This window comes from Acomys russatus, chromosome 1 (assembly GCF_903995435.1).
Source record: "Acomys russatus chromosome 1, mAcoRus1.1, whole genome shotgun sequence".
Classification (NCBI taxonomy): Eukaryota; Metazoa; Chordata; class Mammalia; order Rodentia; family Muridae; genus Acomys; species Acomys russatus.
Genome location: NC_067137.1, coordinates 11,138,286 through 11,162,197, shown reverse-complemented (window position 1 = coordinate 11,162,197; position 23,912 = coordinate 11,138,286). Strand labels below are relative to the sequence as shown.

The 23,912-nt window shown below is 38.6% G+C and overlaps 1 pseudogene; it reads left to right on the top strand.

Annotated features, from left to right (window-relative positions):
* Positions 1-1,872: 1,872 nt before the first annotated feature.
* LOC127195547 (splicing factor 3A subunit 2-like) lies at positions 1,873-23,702 on the top strand (annotated as a pseudogene).
* The last annotated feature ends 210 nt before the right edge of the window (positions 23,703-23,912 follow it).

Here is a 23,912-nt window from a genome sequence, read left to right as displayed (position 1 = left end):
CTGGTCTCTCTGTACTCGGTGAGAACACATCTTGGATCAGAAATATTCCAATGCATGAGAACAGGATGAACTGCCCAATCCTCACTCTCCTTCCTATTTAACCTAAGACAACATGTTAGCCTCTCTTTTTCCAATTCCCAACAGACAAAAACACTATTATGATCACATAGTCCAGGGGTATAAGCTAATCAAAGGTAAAAGTAGTGATGAATTTTAGCCAAGCACCATGTTTTCCACCATGATTCTTGAAAAAAATGAATAGAAATGTAGTGATTTGTGTTAGGATATTTGGCTTATTAGGGTAAACAGCTTGAAAAGAGATAAATCTATCAACTGTTATTTAAATAAAAGCAAAAATAGATCATGTATATACAATGTGATCAGAATAGAAGCTTCATTTTCTAATATGAACAGAGATACTAAATGCTATTTGTATGCATAGGTAATTAAATCATTATTTAGGCATCTATCATAACTCCTGCACTGCATGTCTTTTGAAAAATATATACTTTTCTATTATTTGACAGTTATTTCATAAGTTTCCGGTCTACTCTCCACTTCCCAACAAAACAAAAAAGGAACTCTTTTCCAATCTATTGTTTGGAAGCAATATCATGTTAGTTTGTTCAACCAACTTTTCTTGTAATTTTGGATGGGGTTGTTTTGCTTCGTTTTTTGAGAGCTACAAACATAAGCACTGTATTTGTAGCTCTTCCGCATCTCCAAACTTCTACTGTGCTCTTTCCCAAATTCATGGTCTCTTTTTAAATTGGTACTGTTGTATATATGTGCGTGTGTGTGTATGCATGTACATATGTATACACATATATGAATGTGTATATACATGTGTGTGCATGCATGTGTGTGTGTGTGTGTGTGTGTGTAGTCCTAAGTCCATTTAGCATGTGCAACCAACATTTGTTTCGAAACTGCTCCTTTTCATTCGCGTCCAAATGTTTTTTCAACCCTGACTAGCTGAGAGAACCAGCACGGGTTTCTCTAGAATTTTCTACAATTTCTTACCTGGGAATTACTATGGCCTATCTATCATTGGGTCTGGCATGCATTTTATACTACACCAACTTACTTCCTAGTGCTTTTGTAAACTTCTACTAAGTTCAAAGTAATTTTCTCAAAATTACCTCAGTATTTTCAGGGAATTGTGAAAAATTGCTGTCTTATGTGTAGGTGAAACAAACAATGCTACACTGTGTCTCTTTTCCATTTATTTCTCTCCCCATTGGAAAATCTCCACGCATTATCCAAATTTTATACAAAATGCTATACAGAATGGCATTCTTCTGTGTGTTCACTTCCTGCGCTAGTTTGGGGTCCCATCTGAATGGTATTAGCAAATTATTGAAAAATGCTCTGAAACTGCCCCCTACCAAAGCACTTGCCCTTTGCCAGGTTGAACCAAAAATGTCTCATCTTTAATTGTTCCCAATATTTCCTACTTGATTTCCCTTTAATTTCCCAGTATTTCCTATTCTTGGAAACTTTATCTTTCTGTTTTATCTTTAAGAAGCTGCTGTTGTTATCATCATTCACTCTCATCTTCTCCAACGCTGAATCATAAAATTCTCTACCATGGAGTCCATGCAAAATTCTTCTTCATAGTCGTGAGAGCTTACATAAGTGAATTCATATGGAGCTTGATGTCTTCCGTGATTTTACAATTTTATCCCAGATCATTAACCTCCTGTAGGATCAAGAAAGTTACCTTGAAGAGCACAGGCGTCACCAGTCACAAATATCTACATGTTATTCTGACTTCTCAGAGGCCAAGACACGGTTACTGTCCCCTACCCTTGTACTAGCCCAGAAGCCTTGGCAGAAAGAGCTAACACGTTGCAGAGGTGAGCATCCGGAATGACCCTCGCACTAGCCCAGATGCCTTGGCAGAAAGAGCTAACACGTTGCAGAGGTGAGCATCCAGAATGACCCTCGCACTAGCCCAGAAGCCTTGGCAGAAAGAGCTAACACGTTGCAGAGGTGAGCATCTGGAATGATCCTCGCGCTAGCCCAGAAGCCTTGGCAGAAAGAGCTAACACGTTGCAGAGGTGAGCATCCGGAATGAGCACACACTCTGCTTCTCTATGAGCAGTTCCTGTGGACGCAGCTTATCATGTGGTTCCATTCATCTCAGTGAGTCAGTCCCCTGGACCCTCGAAAATACCTTCCTCTGCTTGGGAATTAAATGGCGTTCATGAAAATCTAGGCTTCTGAGTCAGGAAAGATAATTCAGATAGAGAGTGACTACCACCAAGTCCGATGGCCTCACTCAATCCCCAGAGTCTGTAAGCAGAAGGAGAGAACTGACTCCTGAAAGCTGCCCTCCATTCTCTAGGCATGAACCCACATGTGCATGCCCCTGAGCTAATTAAATAAATAAATTAGAGGATAAGCAAAAAACATCATCAGTCTTTTTATTCTCTACTTGGAAACCTTGAAAATAGCTTATTTAAAAAAAAAAAAAAAAAACATAGGCTAAAGAAACTGTTCTATAGGGAGCAAACACATAAGAGCAAGGTAATGACAATTTTTGATGCCTCTGAATTAGTCCATACCTGAAATGAAATAAAAGAGCACAAATGTGCCACATTCAAACCAGAATGTGAAATATGGAGGATCACAAGCCTATGGCAAAGTCCCAGACTCCACTCAAGAGTCCCCAAGTCACTGACCCAGGCCCCTCAGCCTCCATTGTCCTCAGTTAGTCTGAGTGTAGAAAAAATAAGCTGTGTGGGTTTTGACTTATTGGAAAGGAGGGTGCTTCAAAATCCTGAGTACAGATTCTCCCTTGCCAATGAGGAAGCTTCCCAGTCATGCAGAGAGATGGGATGGAGAGAGAGAGGCCAGGGCCTTATTTCAAAGGCATATCTGGTCATTCGTGTGCTGAGGTTTGGGTGCTTCCTACCTGCCTGTATAACCAGGAAGAGAAAGGCACAAAGTGAAATAATAGTCATAGCCTTTCTTCTTAAATTACCAAACATGCTGTTTGTTCCTTCAGGGCCTCCTGGGTACCATGGGAATTCGGACATAAACTGTCCTGACAACATCAGGACACAGAAAGATGACTGTCAGGAAAGGAAGCCTAGGTTGTGTCCCCAGAGGCTGGCTTCTAGTTTGTAACCCATGTTCATGCCCTACATATTAAACAGCAGCTTAAGAACTCACTGATTCATGTCAACAGTCACATTTGAGCGTGATGTGACTGACCTATTGACTGGAACCCGGTTGCACAAAAACGAAATCAGGTAAATCTTTTTCCTAACCAGTTTTTTAGGTCATACCTTCTCTCCTCTAAATCTGCTCCCCAAGCTTTGAAATGTTCCCAGTACAAGAATCCAGTTCAGGGACAGCTTCAGCAGGCTGCCTGACTCCAAGGAATGTTTTTTTTTTTTTTAACTTTTATCTTATGCATCTGGTTCCCTGATGCCTGGTAATACAGTATTTAAGAAAGAAACATTGGCTTGTCCCTCACAGATGATAACCTAGGGTACATTACACTTTCAGAGGATATTCTTTTCATATATCATGGTACATGCATATGTTGCAGAAATGACACTGAAATTTTTTCATTCTGTTTCCTATTCATAGTTTGTTGCTATCTTGTGCTTTCTACTGTTGTGGTAAACAAAAGCAGTTTGGGAATGAAAAGGTTTATTTGGCTTACATTTACCAAAGCTAAATCAAGATCACTTAAACAATCTAAATAGACATATAATCCCTAAGAAAATCGAAGCAACAACAACAAAATCCAGGGACAGATGGTTTTAGTGCAGAATTCTACCAGACTTTCAAAAAGGAGCTTACACCAATGGAGGTATCTCCGTCCCTGACTTTAAGCTGTATTACAGAGCTATAGTGATAAAAAAAATTGTGTGATACTAGCATAGAAACAATTTGGTTGACCACAGGAATTGAATTAAAAACCAAGAAATAAATCCACAAACCTACAAACACTTGATTGTTGACAAAGAACCCAAAACCATACAATGGAAAAATAAAGCATCTTCAATAAATGGTGTTGGTCTAACTGGGGGGTCTGAATGTAGAAAAATGCAAATAGACCCATACCTATCACCCTGCACAAAAGTCACGTTCCAGTGGATCAAAGACCTCAACATAAAACCAGATGCACTAAATCTAACAGAAATAAAAAGAAGAGAATTATTGTAGAACACCATTATGTTGCAGGTGGTTTTTCCTCCTGGAAATGACTTGTAAGAGTTGTATAATTATCCACTCTTCTACTGAGGGACACTTAGGCTGTTTCCATGTTCTGGCTATTATGAATAAGGCTGCTATGAACATGGTTGGGCAAATTTTCTTGTTGTGTGCTGGAGCATCTTCTGGGTATATTCCAAGGAGTGGGATGGCTGGATCTTGAGGAAGCCCTATTCCCATTTTTCTGAGATAGCACCAGATAGATTTCCAAAGTGGCTGTACTAGTTTGCATTCCCACCAGCAATGAAGGAGTGTTCCTCTCTCCCCACATCCTCGCCAGCATGTGGTGTCGCTTGAATTTTTGATCTTAGCCATTGTGATGGGTGTAAGATGGAATCTCAGAGTTGTTTTGATTTACATTTCCCTGATGACTAAGGAGGTTGAGCATTTCTTTAAGTGTTTCTCAGCCATTTGATACTCCTCTGTTGAGAATTCTCTGTTTAGTTCCAAGCTCCATTTCTCAATTGGGTTATTCGGTTTGGTGGTGTTTAATTTCTTGAGTTCTTTATATATTTTGGATATTAGACCTTTGTCAGATGTAGGGTTGGTGAAGATTTTTTCCCAGTCTGTAGGAATACTACTCAGCTATTAAAAACAAGGAATTCCTGAAATTTGTGGATAAATGGATTGAGCTAGAAATGATCATAATGAGTGAGTTAACCCAGAAACAGAAAGAATCAAATGGTATATACTCACTTATATCTGCATACTAGCCCAAGGGGCATGTCCCACATGCCTTCACTTACCAGGAAACTGGAACAGAGGGGAAGGCATCCTATTGGGACTCTAAATGAGAGACGCATGGGAGAACAGCAAAATAAAAGGATCCAGAGGGTCCTAGAAATCTACAAGTAGAACAATATGATAGGCAGATTTGGGCCCAGGGGTCCCGCTCAAACTAAGGCACCAGCCAAGGACAATACAGGAGGTAAACTTTAAACCCCTTCCCAGATCTAGCCAATGGTCAGAATATTCTCCACAGTTGAGTGTAGAGTGTGATACGACTTTCTCACGTACTCAGGTGCCTCACATTTGACCATGTCCCCTGGAGGGGGAGACCTGGTGGCACTCAGAGGAAGGACAGCAAGTAGCCAAGAAGAGACTTGATACCCTATGAGAATATATAGGGGGACGTAATCCCCCTCAGGAACAGTCATAGGGGAGGGGAATAATGGGAAAATGGGGGTGGGGGGGAATGGGAGGATACAAGGGATGGGATAAACATTGAGATGTAACAAGAATAAATTAATTAAAAAAAAGAGTTGTATAATTAAATATTATATAAATACCTAGGCCATATATAGCTGGCCTCTTCTTTGACTAGCATATTAACTTAAAATAATCCATAATTCTAAGTTATATTCTGCCACATGGCTGGTTACCTGAGCTCAGATGCCATGAATCTATCTTCCTTACATCTTGCTGGCTGAATCTCCCACACCTGTCTCTATGCCAGAATCCCTTCTGCCTGACAGAAGTTCCACCTATTTCATGCTAATCTACAGGCCATAGGACTTTTTTTAGTTGACAGGCATTGCATCCTTGCAATACACAAGAGATTCCTTCTACAGGGAATAGTCTTAAATGCATCAGCACAGGAGACAATTTCCTGACAGAACACCAACATCTCAGGCTCTAAGACCAGGGGTCCTGCTCAAACTATGGCACCAGCCAAGGACAATACATGCAGGAAACTTCGAACTCCTACCCAGATCTAGCCAATGGACAGGACATTCTCCACAGTTGAGTGGAGAGTAAGGTCTGACTTTCACACGAACTCTGGTGCCCCAAATTTGACCACATCCCCTGGATGGGGAGGCCTGGTGGCACTCAGAGGAAGGATAGCAGGCTACCAAGAAGAGACTTGATACCCTATGAGCATATACAGAGGGAGGAGGTACCCCTCAGTCACAGTCATAGGGGAGAGGAGTAAGGGGAAAATGGGAGGGAGGGAGGAATGGGAGGATACAAGGATTACATTGAGATGTAATATGAATAAATTAATAAAATATATTTTAAAAACAATTAGTAAATAGGACCTCATGAAACAGTCTCTTCTTTTATATGCTTCCAAGGAGAACCTCACCTATAAATGGGCTGGACCCCCTCTCATCAACCAATAATCAAGAAAATACTAGTCTGACAGAGGCAGTTTCTCAACTGAGGTCTCCTATCCAGGATGACTCTAGCTTGTATTAATTTGACAAAAAAAAAAAAAAAAAAAAAAAAAAAAAAAAAAAAAAAAAAAAAAAAAAAAGACTAACAGAAGAGCTAGCAACAAGTTAACTCTTGAAACTAAGTCATCATACCAGATTAACTAGTGATTTCTTTTCCTCATAGGCCAGAGATAGCACAATGACAGCTAGCTATTCAAGGCTTGTCTGGAGTATGGATGCTGTGAACATCTGAATCCATTCTATTCATATTTCAGTGAAGCTTTTGGTGGAGTTTCATATGATAGGAACCAAATTGCAAATACCAGAATATAGAGTTCTCTAATTGCTCTATCCCAGGGCATGAAGTACTGTCACCATGCTTTTCCTGCCTTATGACTTAGTACTGCTCACTTAGTGTGCAATTCTGGGATAATGTTTTTTTTTTTTTTGCCTCATATTTAGCTATAATTCAAATTATGGAAGATTGGCAATCATGTCCAAAAAAATAAAACAATCAACATTTAAAATAAAAATTATTATACATTAACTTTTCAACATTTTTATATTATACAGGTAGCCAAAACTCTTCTTAAATGTTGTCAAGCCTTCAATTTTCAGGAGAAATGTTTTAACTTTACCTTAACCCAACCCAACCCTACATATATGTGTGCATGCGCATGCACACACACACACCTAAGTACTTCATCACCACCATAACACCAGCACCACTGGGCTAAAAGTATAATTTAGAATATAAAAAAACTGAATTCTGTTACTCCCAAGAAATCTAAGGAATAGCTCACAAGGATATCTTTTGCTGAATAAGTCACAAAGAGCAAAGCATGCCATAAAATACTTGCATAAGGTTTCAACAGTACAACATGAACCAATGTAATACTATATAATTAGTTTTTAGGTTGAGCATTTTATTTATTCTGTCTAAAAATGCATGGAGTTTTAAGATAAGTGAAAATTCAGAGTATACAGTGTCCTGTATACCTCCAATCTAAAATATTTAGAACTCTTGATATTTTAAATTTAATCATTAGTTTGTTGGGAATTTCACACAATATTAACAACCCCTCCCAATTCTTACCATGCCAATACAAAACCAAATCTCCATTCATCTATATTTTTGTATTCTTTTCCTTCCAATAAAGACTAATCCATGATGTCTAAAAGCTTTTTATTAAAAATGTATACATTATATTCTGACCACAGTTTCTCCTTTCTCATCTCCTCTCAGATCTCCCACCTCCTCACCTCTCTCTCTCTCTCTGTCTCTCTCTCTCTCTCTCTCTCTCTCTCTCTCTCTCTCTCTTTCTCTCTCTCTCTCTCTCTGTCTCTGTCTCTCTGTCTCTGTCTCTCTCTCTCTCTCTCTCTCTCTCATGTGTCTTTGTGTGTGTGTGTGTGTGTGTGTGTGTGTGTGTGTGTTTCTTGTGTGTTGTTGTTGCTACTGCTGGTGGCTTATATTTTTTCTTTTACTTGCTTGCCTAAATATTATTGGATGTGTGACCCTCCACTGAAGTGTGGCTGACTCACCAGGAGCTATGCTCCTAGAGAAAAATGACTCTCCTCTCCCAGAGGCTAACAATCACCAGTAATATGAAGCTATCTCTTCAATGTACAGCATAATTGTAGTCTCAAAGGAGTCTTCATGAAGCTACAAATGTCCTTTAGAAAGATTGTGCAGTGCACTTAAGGTGAAAGCAAGCATGCCCACTTAAAGACAGATTGCTTTGGTGTCCTAGAATAGACATGGACTTCCAGGGATGGTACTCTGGGATATATCTTCTAGGTGTAACTGAAAATTCAGGTATATTGCTTCAGGGACTTTATCTATAGCATGTGGTGATAAAATCCATCTCTAAGAGTGAAACATGTCTCTAAGTAATATATGGGAAATAATACTAGCACATGACAGTTTTTAATAGACCATTTACATATAAATTTGCAACTCATATTAAACTAAAACTGGGTAACAACTTCTAGACAGTTTCATCTATACTACTTAATACCATTCAAGCCCAAAGTTCTTTGAATCAGTGGGATATGTGACCTGACTAAATGAAACATCACTTTTGCCTTTCTGGTGTGAATTTACAGCTACTCAACCTCCTCATTTTGGCTAGCAGCTGATAAGTTCTTATATGGCCTCTGAAACCACCTGAGGAAACAACAAAAAGATGACTTACACATACATCAAGACATAATCAAGATTCTATTAATCTGCTGTGCTGGCAATCTGGAGTGAACATAAAAGGCAAAGGAGATGAATGTGGCATTGTCTCCACCTGATCTGCCAAACCCAACAGTGTTTAGCAGCTTAAATTTTTGAACAGTTTATAATAGGAATGGAAACAAGACACATGTAGAACTCTTTCTTTGTTGAAACAATCTACATTCATAAACTGCAACACAGAAATCACAATTCAAGCAGTAGTCTAGACAAAGGAGAGACCCATTTCAGGGTCCTAACTGAAGGGCAGTGTAGGTTCTACGTACTGTTGCTGGTGTCGCTGCCTGGTGCCACTATAGTTAAAAAGACTGTGGACTTCATCATTTTCTAGGGTACATTCAGCATGTGATGAGGACACACAGCCACATCATCCCTTGCTTGAAGCCAACTAGCTCGTTGATGAAAATGGAAAGTAGGGATTCCTATTGGCCATATTTTTGTTAGCCCACATAACCACAATGGGGAGCTTCATGGAATTCTTTAAGCAGATGCGGCAAGATTTCATTGCTGATATCATTACAACTTTCAAATGAGTCAGGGTCACACAGCTGGGTTCCAGCCTGTTTGGTGAAAACTCTCTCTGAGAAACTCGGGCCTAAATATGATCTTGGCACGTGACAGCTATTCAACAAGTGTGCTAACGTTTAACTGAAGGAGATCACACATTTCATCAGTAAATACACGATTCTCCTTCTGCTCTCAGAACCCTTGTTCTTCTGTTTCAGCATAATTTGGCTTCACTGAAGTACTCCTTTGTTCCTGACCTTCAGAACCTGTCATCTTAAATAACCAGAATGAAAACATACTCCAAAGACAAAGCTCCTTTTGTCTTTTTACAAGCCCTTAGAGAAGACCTTTGTTTTCGTTTTTCTTTTTTAATTTTTATTATATTTTTCATATACATTTATATTATTACACATAAATAAAATAAACTACATACAACAAGAAGAACCACAAAACAATTAGGAATTATATAAATTTTACATTCACAGTGTTTTGGACATTTGTATTTGGCAGCCTTGAAGAAAACATCTTTCCTATCTTGGTGCATCTAAAATTCTGAATGTAAATCATTATCTATCATATCTCATCTCTATCAATTTAAAACATCTATTTAGACCTAAAAACATCTTAATCCCTAAACAACTAAGCTTAATTGTAAGACTAAACTATCTGGTCTTCAACCCCATCAGAGACTTGAAAAGGGATAAAACTTAATTACCTAAGTAAACCAGAAGTGCAGGTTAGCAGCTTCCAAAATGAGAAAATGACAGAGACAATTTGCTAACTGAACAGTCACCCAATACTCTCTATAGCATTGGAGCATCGTCTTCAGCCTTCTGGCCTAATATATCTGACAGACACATTTGTGAGGCAGGAACTATTGAGGACTGGCTTTACCTATCTTGGCAGTTTGGCCGTCGACTCTGCCTGCATCCAAGCTTGCCCATTTTTAGGCAGAATTCTCTCTGTGGCTGAAACAAGGATGTTTTGCCCACTGCCTGGTTTGCTTCACATCTCCCATAAGGAGGGTCTTTAATGTTCACCATCTTCTTTGAGGTAGGGCTGGGTGTTGCCAGGAGTTAACCAGTCTTGTTGTTAAAGAATTTTTAATATAAAAACATCTTTAAATGCCATATTCTATAAGTCTCTGATGGTTTTGAAGGCCTTATATAACTATTTTACCTTATGTATCTATAGAGTCATGTCTATCTGTTAACCTTATGATACATATTCTTGTGATGAAAATAGACTAGTCATTGACATGACCATGATTTGATCAAATAACAATTAACTTGTATTACTTAATTATCCCAAACACCCTGTAATACCACTTTCAAGGTATTGGAAGTAAACCATGTATTATAATTGAGTTGTATGGGTTCAATACCTCATATTAAAGTAGAAATATATATAATGTATGTGAAGAATAATCTCAAATTTTAATCATATACCAATGTATCAAAATTACACTTACTTTGCATCAATATACAAAAATTCTATACCAATTAATTAAAAATAACCTTATTTGTGAGTAACAATTATGCCTTAAGTTGAGGCATCTATTCAATAATTTGTCCTCTCATCCCTATATATTTATATGTCCTTTCTTCTTTCTTTTCAACCCCATCTCTATACCTACAAAAGAAAGATAAAGGAAAATAAAGACATCTCTGAGTCCAACATCTTTTTCACTCTGTATAAGACCAATAATAACTTATAACCAATCCTGATGAAAATAAGCATCTGTAGCCCAAGAGAGCAAACAAAAACCTACCCACCTCCCCTGAGGGGAAATGGGGAGTTGTTCTCTTAGGGTTTTGTCTGGTTGATTTTCTGTGAATAATACCTTTGTAGGGGCCCAAATAAATTTGGGAAAATGGTTAAACAAGCCTGGAATAGCATTTGTAGTCCATTTTCTACATGTTGAAAAATTCCAGGCTTAGTAGGAATCCTGTATTGGATAGTCTGAAATGATGGACCAATTGGTATCAGAAGCTTTCTTCAAAGCTGTCCTGGAAACTGTCCTGTTCTGATAAGGAACAGCAACTGAGAAAATAACATGAATTAGTGAAAGCTCCTTTCTTCTTTCTATCCATACACTTCTAATGAGGTGGGTACTCTGCATAAGAGACTACCTGCCATGGAGGATGGCAGTAATGGGACTTGAACTCCAACTAAGCTAACAAAAGATTCCTCTGGGGAACTGAAGAGATGGCTCAGCGGTTAGCAGCTCTAGCGTTCTTCTAGAGAGTGTAATTACAGTTCTTGGGAATCCAAAATCCTCACAAAGACATATATACAGGCAAAAAAAATTGGTAAACATTTAATTACTTACTTCATTCATTCATTAATTTTTAACCTCTTATGGGTTCTTTTTATTAGTTATTCATTTTACATCCTGGTCAGAGCCCCCCTCCCTCCCTGTTCACAACCTCAGAGGTGTCAATATTTAATTTTGTTAACTGTTATTAAAATCTTGCATTTCAATGTAAAGTGAAGCAATGTATCTTGCTTCAAACAATGATATTTTATTTCTGTGTCTAACTATTCAGGAAATTAATATCAATGTTGCCACTTTTTCCTCCCTGAAGTCTTTGAAAACAAAACGTAAAACTCCATGCCTGCAGGTAGCATTTGATCACATCTCTTCCAAACCCTGCCAATGCTAATATTTGAAGATGATAGTAATGATAATGAAATATGTTTTAATGTACTGTACTTGGACACAAAAAAAAATCATTTAATCCTCTATGAGGTCACCTTTGCAAACTCAGAAGTGAGCGGGTCACTCTCCTGTTTACTGTGTCACTGCTGTCTTCTTGCCAGGGCATAATTGTCTCCATGTTGCCTTGTTCCTTGCTCTTCTCCTTCATCACCCTGGTCTCTACACCTGGCATCTTAGCTTCCCGTCACTGCACAGTCTAGCCAGTCAACAAAAGTGCCCAGTGAATCCTTTCCTTCTAGGCAAAAAATGGCAGCTTTTTTTCTCTGTTGTTAGTAATACCTTTGCATTGCTGGCAATTTACAGAACTTACTTTTAAAAGTCCCCAAGGCCATTCCATCTTGGGAAACATGCAACCTTTCTCATTGGTCGGAAAGGAATAACTGGAGATCCCTGTTCTACCACACTTGGGCTTTGTTCACAATTCTGAAATGACTTGTTCCATCATTTGTTTTTACTGTGTCCTGATAACAACAACGATGTTTCATTAATCTTTGTATTTAGGTTGCCATGGTCTGACTAATGTTATATGCATTATCACCCACTTAAAGGAAAGGAAACTGGGGAATATTTGATGTGACAGCAAGTGATATAAAGCGCTTTGTGCTCCCCTGGATGAACAGGAGGCTTAACTAAAATTCAATCAATCAAGACGAAATGTAGACTTGAAGACTGACAGAGTCTCCCTACAGGCTCAAATGGAAAGAGACACATCACTGTCTGACCTTGAACATTTACCATAATCCCTAAAAGTATTGTCATGGTCCTTAAACATAAAGTATCTAAAGGGATTTAAAACACATTCTCTGGTCTCCAACAGGTCAAACAATCCGAGCTCTACCACAGAGTAGCCTGTGATCTTAAATAAGTTCTAATTTTGAATCTGTTAATGAGTTTGTGTGAGGCTTATACAAAATGGTTGTACATGCATCGTGGCAGAACAAATCCTTTTCTTCTATGTCCAAGTCAGCATTCTTTATTAAAGGGGTTTGTTACATAAAAGTCTACCCCATATGTGTATGCTGACCATAAGCTTCTCAGGAGGCAGAGCAAGTGTCACCTTGTCATAGTCACATGATCATTCATAAAACATTTGGTTTTTAGAAAATGAATTTGTCCACAATCCATATCAGATTCTAGTTAAACAAATTATTCATAGTAAGCCCAAGATAAACAGTATGTTTTGTTTTGGCTCAGAAGTTTCAAACCTTCTTTAATTTATTATTTACATTAATTGAATATTATTAAAAGAAACATATATGTAAAGTACTGCTTAAAGTTCTTTTTTTTTTTATTAATTTATTCTTGTTACATCTCAATGTTTATCCCATCCCTTGTATCCTCCCATTCCCCCCCCCCCCCCCCCCATTTTCCCATTATTCCCCTCCCCTATGACTGTTCCTGAGGGGGATTACCTCCCCCTATATATTCTCATAGGGTATCAAGTCTCTTCTTGGCTACTTGCTGTCCGTCCTCTGAGTGCCACCAGGTCTCCCCCTCCAGGGGACATGGTCAAATGTGAGGCACCAGAGTACGTGAGAAAGTCGTATCACACTCTCCACTCCACTGTGGAGAATATTCTGACCATTGGCTAGATCTGGGAAGGGGTTTAAAGTTTACCTCCTGTATTGTCCTTGGCTGGTGCCTTAGTTTGAGCGGGACCCCTGGGCCCAAATCTGCCTATCATATTGTTCTACTTGTAGATTTCTAGGACCCTCTGGATCCTTTTATTTTGCTATTCTCCCATGCGTCTCTCATTTAGAGTCCCAAGAGGATGCCTTCCCCTCTGTCCCAGTTTCCTGGTAAGTGAAGGCTTTCGTGGGACATGCCCCTTGGGCTAGTATGCAGATATAAGTGAGTATATACCATTTGATTCTTTCTGCTTCTGGGTTAACTCACTCATTATGATAATTTCTAGCTCAATCCATTTATCCACAAATTTCGGGAATTCCTTGTTTTTAATAGCTGAGTAGTATTCCATAGTGTATATGTACCACAGTTTCTTTATCCACTCTTCTACTGAGGGACACTTAGGCTGTTTCCATGTTCTGGCTATTATGAATAAGGCTGCTATGAAAAGGTGAAATTTTATCTTAGTGAATGCGCCTCATGAGAGTTAAGCAGGTCTTTATGATCACTTTGAAGGAGGGCTGCCTCTCAGTACTGACAACTGCACCAATGATTGTCAATGCTTTTTGTAGTCCTGAAATGCTTCTTCAATGAGAAAATACTTGCAAATTGGCCATCAAACAAGGCATTAATATCCAAAACATAGAAAGAACTCAAATATGCAACTTTACAATAGGTTAAAGAAATGAATAGGCTTTTTCAAAATAAGACATATAGCCAACAGGCATATATTGAAATATTCAACATCTTTGGACATCATAAAAATGCAAATGAAATCACAATGAGCTATTTTATCCCCGTTAAAATGGTTATTGTCAAAGTGGAAAAGTGAGGTTCACACAAGGATGCAAACAATGAGAAACTATACATTGTTTGTAGAAATATAAATTAACAAACCCATTATGGAAAAATTCTAATTCCACTCAAAAGTAAATTTTTTCATTTCATATTACCTAGTATCTAATAATTACTATTATTAGTTATATAGCCAAGAAAATCATTTATTATAAAGAAGAGTTAGTTGTAGTTCCATACGTATTGAGCAGATTATTCATAATAACAAGATATTGAATCAATCAGGGTGATATCAACAAATGCATAAAGTGTGTGTGTGTGTGTGCCTAAAATGAATCATTTTTTTCTATGAAAAAAAAAGTGACACATAGCCATTTGTAGGGAAATTGGTGGAACCAGAAGTCATTACGTAAAATAATCCAAATAGTGAAAAATAAATACTGCATGTTCTCATCCATTCCTAGAGATTACAAATTCAATCTCAGAGAAGAATGGAATGGAACAATAGTCACTAGAAACAGGCAAGGAGAGATGAGGGCAGGAGAATTGAGGATGAATCAAAGCACAGGGAGGGAGACTGAGGTCTCAGTAGCACAATTCAGGTAACTACCAGCTACAACAATCTGAAGATTGTGTCCAAATCACTGTAAGAGTAGAGGAGTTTCCACAAGTAGAGCTGGCTGATGTTAGGACAGAAGCAAGTGCTTCCTGGCTTAATTTGATCACTACACATGGGACAAAGTATCAATGTACTGTGTAGTACATCAAATCAATGTTATACCTCCATGCAGACAACAGTTTAAACAAATAAATAATAAGATGCCTCCTAAAGTAATATCACAGGTATGCAAGAAGAAGTTTGGGGCCAACAGTATTTTCAAGTGTCCAAGTTAGCTATCTTCATAGACCTCATACGTTAATCCAATTTAATACAAATACTTATCCTGGATTTATTATCTCTCCAACGGACACTCACATTAAAAAGATATAACTTATCTGCCCACTAAACCAAATGGCACTTGGTAGTTACTGGACTGAGTTTTTTTTCAAGCCCTTAAACTGTTTTCTACATTATGTGATCTGTATTCCTATACACCAGAAAGTAATCTGTGTAATGGTTTTTTTTTTTTCCAGAAAAGTCAATGCAGCCAAAGTGATTCTCCACACTTCCGAATTGGCCAGGTATGCACACTGTTTACTCGCCTGTACTACACGGTTACCTGGTTTGATACTTCGCCCTGGCTTGGGAGTTAGGAATCAATAAGAACATGATTTGAAAACATTAGGTGTAGGGACTGTAATTGAAGTGATTGATACCAGGCAATTCCAAAACTAATGTTTTGTTTCCCTAACTTTAATATAACTTGTACTCACCAGTGTATGATTAAAATGTTCCATTGGAAGGAAAACTTCACTTTTCCCCTCCTTGCAAATAAATCAATAGATAAAATTTTATTTCCTATCTGTTAAGTTTTTCTACTTTATCCAGCTGACCACCCTCTATAATAATCACACTTTCATTACTGAAGCTCAATTTCCCATTATGAACTCTGGGAAAAATCATATGTGTTTACAAATCACTGAGTAGAACTTTTATTATCGTAGCAGATAAAGCAGAAAGATGGACCATTCTTTATGATCCTACAACATGGCCCTTCTCCATTCCCACCACAGCACCATGCTTCATAAAGCCTTTTCACATTTGCTGGGTGTCCCAAAACTTGCCACTTGTCAAGATCAGTCTCCTTTCCCTTGGTTATTACTTCTAAATTGTCATATATTTTTAAAAATTCCATACATCAATATTGCATTTACATCATTTCTTCCTTTTCCTTTCCATACTCCAACTGCTCAAATGTCCCCCCAACACACACCCCCACCCACACACACACACATACACACACACTCATGCATATATGTTTATGTATGCATATATATTCCGCTGAGTCCATTTACTGTTTCTTCTATGTATGCTTGTCTAGGGGTGAACATTTGGGACTGGAAAAATCTACCAATAGGCTCATTCCTAGAGAAAACTGATTATCCCATTCTTACCCTGGAGCTCTTCTCCAGTGGTGGAGCCTTGTGAAATTTCCCCCATATGGATTGGCGTGTTAACTGCTGCTGTCATTATGCAGGTCTTGTTTAGGCAACCATATTGTTGAAATTTTATGGGGGCAGTTCCCCTTGTCTGTCAGTTACTAGGAGACGTGTTTTAAAGTATTCCTCTAAAATAACAGATTTAGTTATTTCTCCATGTACTTTTTGTGTTTATTTATTAATTTCCATAAGCTTTATCTGAAATATTTTACCATCTTTCAGTTTTGTTTTTCTGGTTTTGGTTTTTTGATACAGAGTTTCTCTATGTAGCCTTGGCTTTCCACGACTTGCTTTGTAGACCAGATTGGCCTCAAGCTCACAGAGATTTGCCTGCTTCTGCCTCCCAGAGAGCTGGGATGACAGGTGTGACCTTTCATTTCTATCATTTTATTTAGTTATTTAGTTTTATCTCTAAAATATTCATTATGCATATTCATTGTACACAGTATTGTGTTACAAAAAACATTTTCATTCAAATATATATATATATATATATCATATTCCCACATCCCCTCCTGCCTTTCTGCTCTCTACCTTCTATGTCATATAAATACATGATTTTATGTGTCTACATAAAATTAAAGAACTAGAAATTAGAAAAAATATGATGCTATATTTCTAAAACTGGCTTAATGTACTTTATATATTTATCTTCAGTTGCATACATTTTCTACAAATAGCTTAATTCCTTTGGGGGGATGAAAAATAATCCAAGTAAGTATACTTACCAGGTTTTCTTTATCTGTTCCCCAGTTGTTGGACACAAAAATCAGTTCCATAACTTATCTATTGAAAATCATGTTGCAATAAACACTGATGTGCAAGTGTTTCTGCATTAAGTTGAATTGGATTACTTTAGGTAAACAACCAGGAATGATACAGCGAGGTCTATCTTCAGGTTTGTTTTGTTCTTTAGATTTTTCTTTTCTTTCATATTGTTACATGCATATAAATACATAAATATAACTTCTTGAGTCTCTTTATGTTACTTGTATGCTTGTGTTTTTAGAGCTGATCACTTGATATAACTGATTGGAGGTTCATCCCAGGAGAATACTGGTTCTCCCAACTTAGCAGCCGATAATTATCTATTGTTCCATTTAAGGGTGAGCTTTCTGAGGGTTCTCTTCCCCCTTGGTGTGTCAACTGGTATGTTTATCATTCAGGTCTTGTTTCAGCTCCCATATTGTTAAGATCTTGTGAGTAATCAATTAGGTTTAAAATAATATACATACAAGTAACATTAAACAGACTGAGCTGGTTTTATTTATATTTTTAGGAATACACACACACACACACACACACACACACACTAATTAAAGAAGTAGAGATTATGAGTTTGAGAGCAAGGTGGAGGTACATGGGAAGGGTTGGAGGGAGAAAAGGAAAGGGGGTAAGTGATGTAATTAAATTTTAATTGCAAAACCTTTTTGAAATAAATTTAGGAGAAGCTTGTATGAGTGCAGGTCCCCTGCCCTGTATGGAAGACACTACTCCGTAGCAAGTGCCCTGGTCTGGTTTTCACTGCAGCTGGACTAGCAGACATTCCCTGCAGCCGTAGAGTGTCTTTAACACTCATAATGAGTTCTTCTTGACATGGCAGCACTATGAAACTACTAATAACAATGTTTACTTATCCTTTAGTGTCTGTCTATCTCTCTGGTTAGTTGGCCGACTAGTTGTTTCGGTCGATTCAGGCCTTTGCACGTGCTAGGCAAGCCTTCTATAGCTGAACCACATCCTAAGACATCATTCTTCTGTTTTTAAGCTCTAATGTAATCATGCCACAATCAGAGGCTTTGATTCTAAAAATAAATTTGATGGTTGTTTGCACTTTACATGAGACAAATTTTATAACTATCTGATTAAAGTTTAATTAAAGTATATTATCCAATATTAAATATAAAATTCCCTGTGTCCATTAAATCAAATTCATATTTATATTATGTAATCTTATAAACAATGTTTTATCATTTGCCTATTTTTACTATTAACAATGGGAATATGTATGGTAGAAGCTTTCTTTATGATGGTAACAGATTTTTAAGTCATAAACATGTGTCAAAGCTGTTTTGTAAAATACATATTTAAGACTCACATTGCTTTTTTTTTTCCTTTGAACATACTTTCCCCAAACATTCATATGAAATTTAAGTACTCTGTTGTTGTTCTTTTAGTGACTATTCTTAGCATTTTGCCTTGCTTGGTCAGCTTAATAAAGTTTAATTTTAAACTCTTTATATAATCAAAGGCCTTAATGTACATGAGCACTGATCATGTGCTTCCTTCATCCTTCATTTTATACAGTTAATGCCTGGTACTTCAGGGTTGCCCTATAAACTCAGTACATAAGAGTATTATCATTATTGGTCCATTGTCTCTCTGACATGGTCTTACTATGTAGATCTGGCTATCCTACAACTCACTATGTAGACCAGTCTGGCCTTGAACTCACAGAGATCTTCAGTTTCCCAAGTGTTGGGAGTAAAGGCATGTGCCACCATTTGAGGCTACAATTTCTTATTGCTATCTTTCTTTTTCCTTACTTGGAAACATTCTGTGTTAGGTGATTTAAACCCAGCACCAAACTACTAATAAACCATTTTTATTTATAGAATAAACTATAAAGTTAATTTTTTAGAGGAAAAAAAGTAGAATAGTGTGTCTTGGCAAGGGCTAGGGCCTTTTTCATATAATATGTTGGAGGAGTTAATGCCCTGCAGTACCGAAATATATATATTAATTTGAAAATATAAAAAATAAATTGTGTATTTTATAAAATCTAAGCAAGATGGTTCAAATGTTAGTGACACCAAAAATGATAAATAACTGAAGCAATAATTATGCCAATAATCTTGATTTGCTCATTATACACAGTATGAATGCATGGAAATGTTACAGCATCCCATAAATGTGTGCAATTACTGCATCAACTAAAAGCAAAAGCATTTCTTGAACTTTTGAGCTTCCAGCATTGCAACGAAGCCCTTACACTGTTGGTTTTAACCTGCAAACAACTCTTCTCGGGATGCAGCTTATATTATTTTGTAATAAAAATAAGTCCCTCATTTAATTGATTTCAGCAGGAAGTTTATTTAAAGAAGCTGGTTCTCAATGCTGGCCAGAAACAATAAAAAACTTGAGGTTTTTTTTATATATATATATATTTTGGATATTAGACCTTTGCCAGATGTAGGGTTGGTGAAAATCTTTTTCCAGTCTGTAGGCTGTCACTTTGTTCTATTGACAGTGTCTCCTGCCTTACAGAAGCTTCTCAGCCTCATGAGGACCCATTTATTAATGGTTGACCTTAAGGTCTGGGCTGTTAGTGTTCTGTTCAGGAAGTTGTCTCCTGTGCTAATGTGTCCCCACTTTTTCTTCTAACCAATTTAGTGTCTCTGGTTTTATGTTGAGGTCTTTAATCCACTTGGACTTGAGTTTTTTGCATGGTGACAAATATGGGTCCAATTGCATTTTTCTACATGTAGACATACAGTTAGACCAGCACCATTTGTTGAAGATGCTATCCTTTTTCCATTGAATAAATTTGGCTTCTTTGTCAAAAATCAAGTGACCATATGTGTGTGGAAAGAACTCAAGAAATTAAACACCACCAAAACAAATAACCCAATTGGGAAATGGGGCTCAGAACTAAACAGAAAATTCTCAACCGAGGAATATCAAATGGCTGAGAAACACTTAAAGAAATGCTCAATGTCTTTAATCATCAGAGAAATGAAAATAAAAATGACTCTGAGATTCCATCTTACACCCATTAGAATGGCTAAGATAAAAAATTCAAGTGGCACCACATGCTGGCTAGGATGTAGAGAAAGAGGAACATTACTTCATTGCTGGTGGGAATGCAAACTTGTACAACCACTTTAGAAATCTATCTGGAACTTTCTCAGAAAACTGGGAATAGGGCTTCCTCAAGACCCAGCTATTCCACTCCTTAAAATATACCCAGAAAATGCTCCAGCACACAACAATGACATATGCTCAACCATGTTCATAGCAGCTTTATTCATAATAGTCAGAACATGGAAACAGCCTAAGTGTCCCTCAGTTGAAGAATGGATAAACAAACTGTGGTAAATGTACACTATGGAATACTACTCAGCTATTAAAAACAAGGAAATCCCGAAATTTGTGGACAAATGGATGGGACTAGAGATGGTCATACTGAGTGAGCTAACCCATAAGCAGAAAGACTCACATGGTATATACTCACTTATAATTGGGCACTAGTCCAAAAGAAGTGTCCCATGAAAGTCTTCACTTACCAGGAGATTGGGATAGATGTGAAGACATCCTACTGAGACTCTAGGTTAGAGAAATATAGGATATGGGAAAATAGAAGGACCCAGAGGGTCCTAGAAACCTACAAGAAGAACATCGTGATGGGTGGGTTGGGGCCCAGGAGTGTCTGCTCAAACAATTGCACTAACCAAGGACAATACAATTAGTAAACATCGAACTCATACTCTGATCAAGCCAATGGACAGGATGTTCTCCACAGTTATGTGGAGAGTGGGGACTAACTGACATGAACTCTAGGGCCCCATATTTGATGATCTCTCCTTGGTGGGGAGCCCTCAGAGGCACTCAGAGGAAGGATAAGCAGGCTACCAAAATGAGACTTGATAGCCTATGACCATATAGTGGGGGAGGATGTCCCTCTAGGTCATAGACTTGGGGAGTAGAATAGGGTGAAAGCAGGAGGGAGGGAGGAATGGGAGGACACAAGTGATGGAATAACAATTTAGTTGTAATCTGAATAAATTAATACAATTTTAAAAAAGAAAAAAAACAATAAAAACAAAAACAGTCAACGAAAACTTTAATTTTTTTTAATGTCCTAAAGAATAGGTTAGAAAATACTGGGTTCTGTAATAATTATGGTCATCCTTCACATAAAATTACCCACAATTCATATAGTTTGTATCTTGAATTAGAAACAGTTGCACAATTCTTGCACAATTATATGCCCTTCTTCCTATGGGACCACAAAGTCCTGAGTAGGAAAAAGAAAATCATATGCATAACTTGAAAAGGACCCAGAGAAACTGACTCAGTCTGAACCCAGCATCACAGCCTTGGCTTTCACCGCAGCTTGTGCTGGTCAGCTAAGCAATATCAACAAAGCCACCACTGGCAGTTAATTTCTGCTGAGGGAAAAGGGCTGGTTCTTGTCCCTAACTACAACTATGATAAAGATGCAAGTTCACAAAAAAAAAAAAAAAATACTTGCTAACAAATACAGGTGAAAGGATGATGTTAGGAAAAAAATGCCATTTCCTTTAGCAGCATGACAAATGACTGAGATGGGAATCATCATTGGGTGCCAGGACCAATGAAAGGTTCAGAGGTAACAGAATACACACAGCCATATGATATCACAAGCCGCATATTAATTGCAAACAGAAAGCTACCGTTTGCGATGGAATACTCAAATGTCCACATTGACAGTACTACTGGGCAACAATGTGACTGACAGTCACCTCAGTGTCCTGCAATAAGAATCATCAACTGTGAGGTGTCTTTAAGGACCCAGCTTGAGTCTAATCACAAAAAAGAAATAATTTAAAATTTTCAGTATGGAGGACATTTTACAAGACAGTGTTTTGTATTCTTCAAGCGAATGATTCAATATCATTAAAATCAAATAAAAGGCCAAGAAAGTGTTCCAGATTAAACAAAGCCAGAATGACATAATTAAATGTAATGCAAAGACATTAGTCTCAAAATTTGTAATACTTATGTCAAAGTCATGTACAGATAATGTAATAGATTACATTATTAAATTAACATTACAGTTTAAGGGTGACATTGTAGGTAAATAGGAAAATGTCCTTATCCTTAGGGTTTCAACAGAGGAGGGCAGGAAGGGAGGGAGGGAGACAAAGAGAGGAAATGAGGAAGGCAGCAAGGTGAGACCCAACGAAAGGAGCAAGTCTGACAAATTGATAATAATTGAATGAAAGATATACAGTAGTCTTGCGTTTATCATCCCGGTGTATGTTTCAAGACCTCCGGTAGATATCTGAAAACATTGGTACTGCTGAACCCTAAACAGACTGGGTTTCTCCTTACACATACATACTTATGATAAAATTTAGTTCATTACATATAATAAGATAGCAGTGCGGCCTTGGGCACCCATTTCCTCCTGTTGTCTAAAGTCCCCAGACCTGCACCATGGCCTTCAGCACCAACCTAGAGTCAAGACTAGGAGTGGGGTGTGGGCAGCTCCTGAGAAAAACCTGACCTGACTGCTGAAAGCTGTAGCAACTGGCCCTCAAAGCCATCAACATCAACAAGGACTGGTATCTCATGAAGAACCACCTGGGATCCCATGAATGCAAACGCTGCCTGGCAATGAGGGAAGGTACCTGGACCACACCCACAGGTAGAAACATCAGACTAACCTGAGTCCCAGGTGAGCTGCCAAGGAGGCCAAGGAGGCTCCCTTCCCAGCCTGAACCAGGGAAGGTCAAGATGGAGGTGGAGAAGTTTGTGAAGGCTGGCCACCCTGACTACAAAGTGACCAAGCAGAGAGACACAGAGATGGTCCAGCAGAGCCTGCTGTTTCAGACTGACTACACTGAGGTTGCAGAGGGCATCATACACACCAGCACTTCATATCTGCCTTGAACAGAAGATTGAAGCCCCCAGGCAGCAGCAGTACTTGTTCATGGTGGCTGAGCCCTACAAGACCATCACCTTCAAGGTGCCTAGCTGGGAGACTGACAAGGCTGAGGGCAAGTTATGGACCCACTGGAACTGAGAGACCAAGCAGTTTTTTCTTTGGTTTCACTTTAAGATGGAGAAGCCCCTCAACCCCACCCAGCCTCCCAGCCAGACCACGAGGAGTCAATCACCGCCCCCACCATGTACTGACTCAGGAAAAGTCTTTACTCCTCACCCACCACTCTCTGATGCCTTGGCCTTACCTCCACCTGGTAGCCTGCCTCCCTTTAACTCCCCGCCATTTACCCCACTGACTCTGCTCCCTCAGGGCACCTTGAATCTCCTCAGGTGCATGTACCCAACGCCAGGGTCTACTACCATCATATGGGGTTTATCCTGTAGCACCAGGGGTGCAGCCACCAGCCGTTGGAGTGTACCCACCAGCACCAGGTGTCCACCCAACAGCTCTGGGGTTCCACCCTCCCCCATCAGCTGGAATTCATCCGCAGGTTCCAGGAGTACACCCACCTGCTCCTGCAGTCCACCCTCAGGCCCCTGGGTTCCCCCACAGCCACCAGGAGTTCACCCCTCAAATCCTGGGGTGCACCCAGCTCCTATGTGCCCATGCTAAGGCCTCCACTTCCCTCAGTGGGCCTTGGGAACATGCCTCCCTCTCCCCGGGCACCTGAGCAGTAGCTTCATGTGTGTGGTCTTTTCCCATGGCCAGTCCTTGGAAGACTTTCTATTTTGTCTTGAGCCCATTAGATAGCCTCCCCGAAGTCTAAATAAAGATGTTAAATGCTAATAAATTGGAACAATTTCAGCAGCTCTCTATAATAAA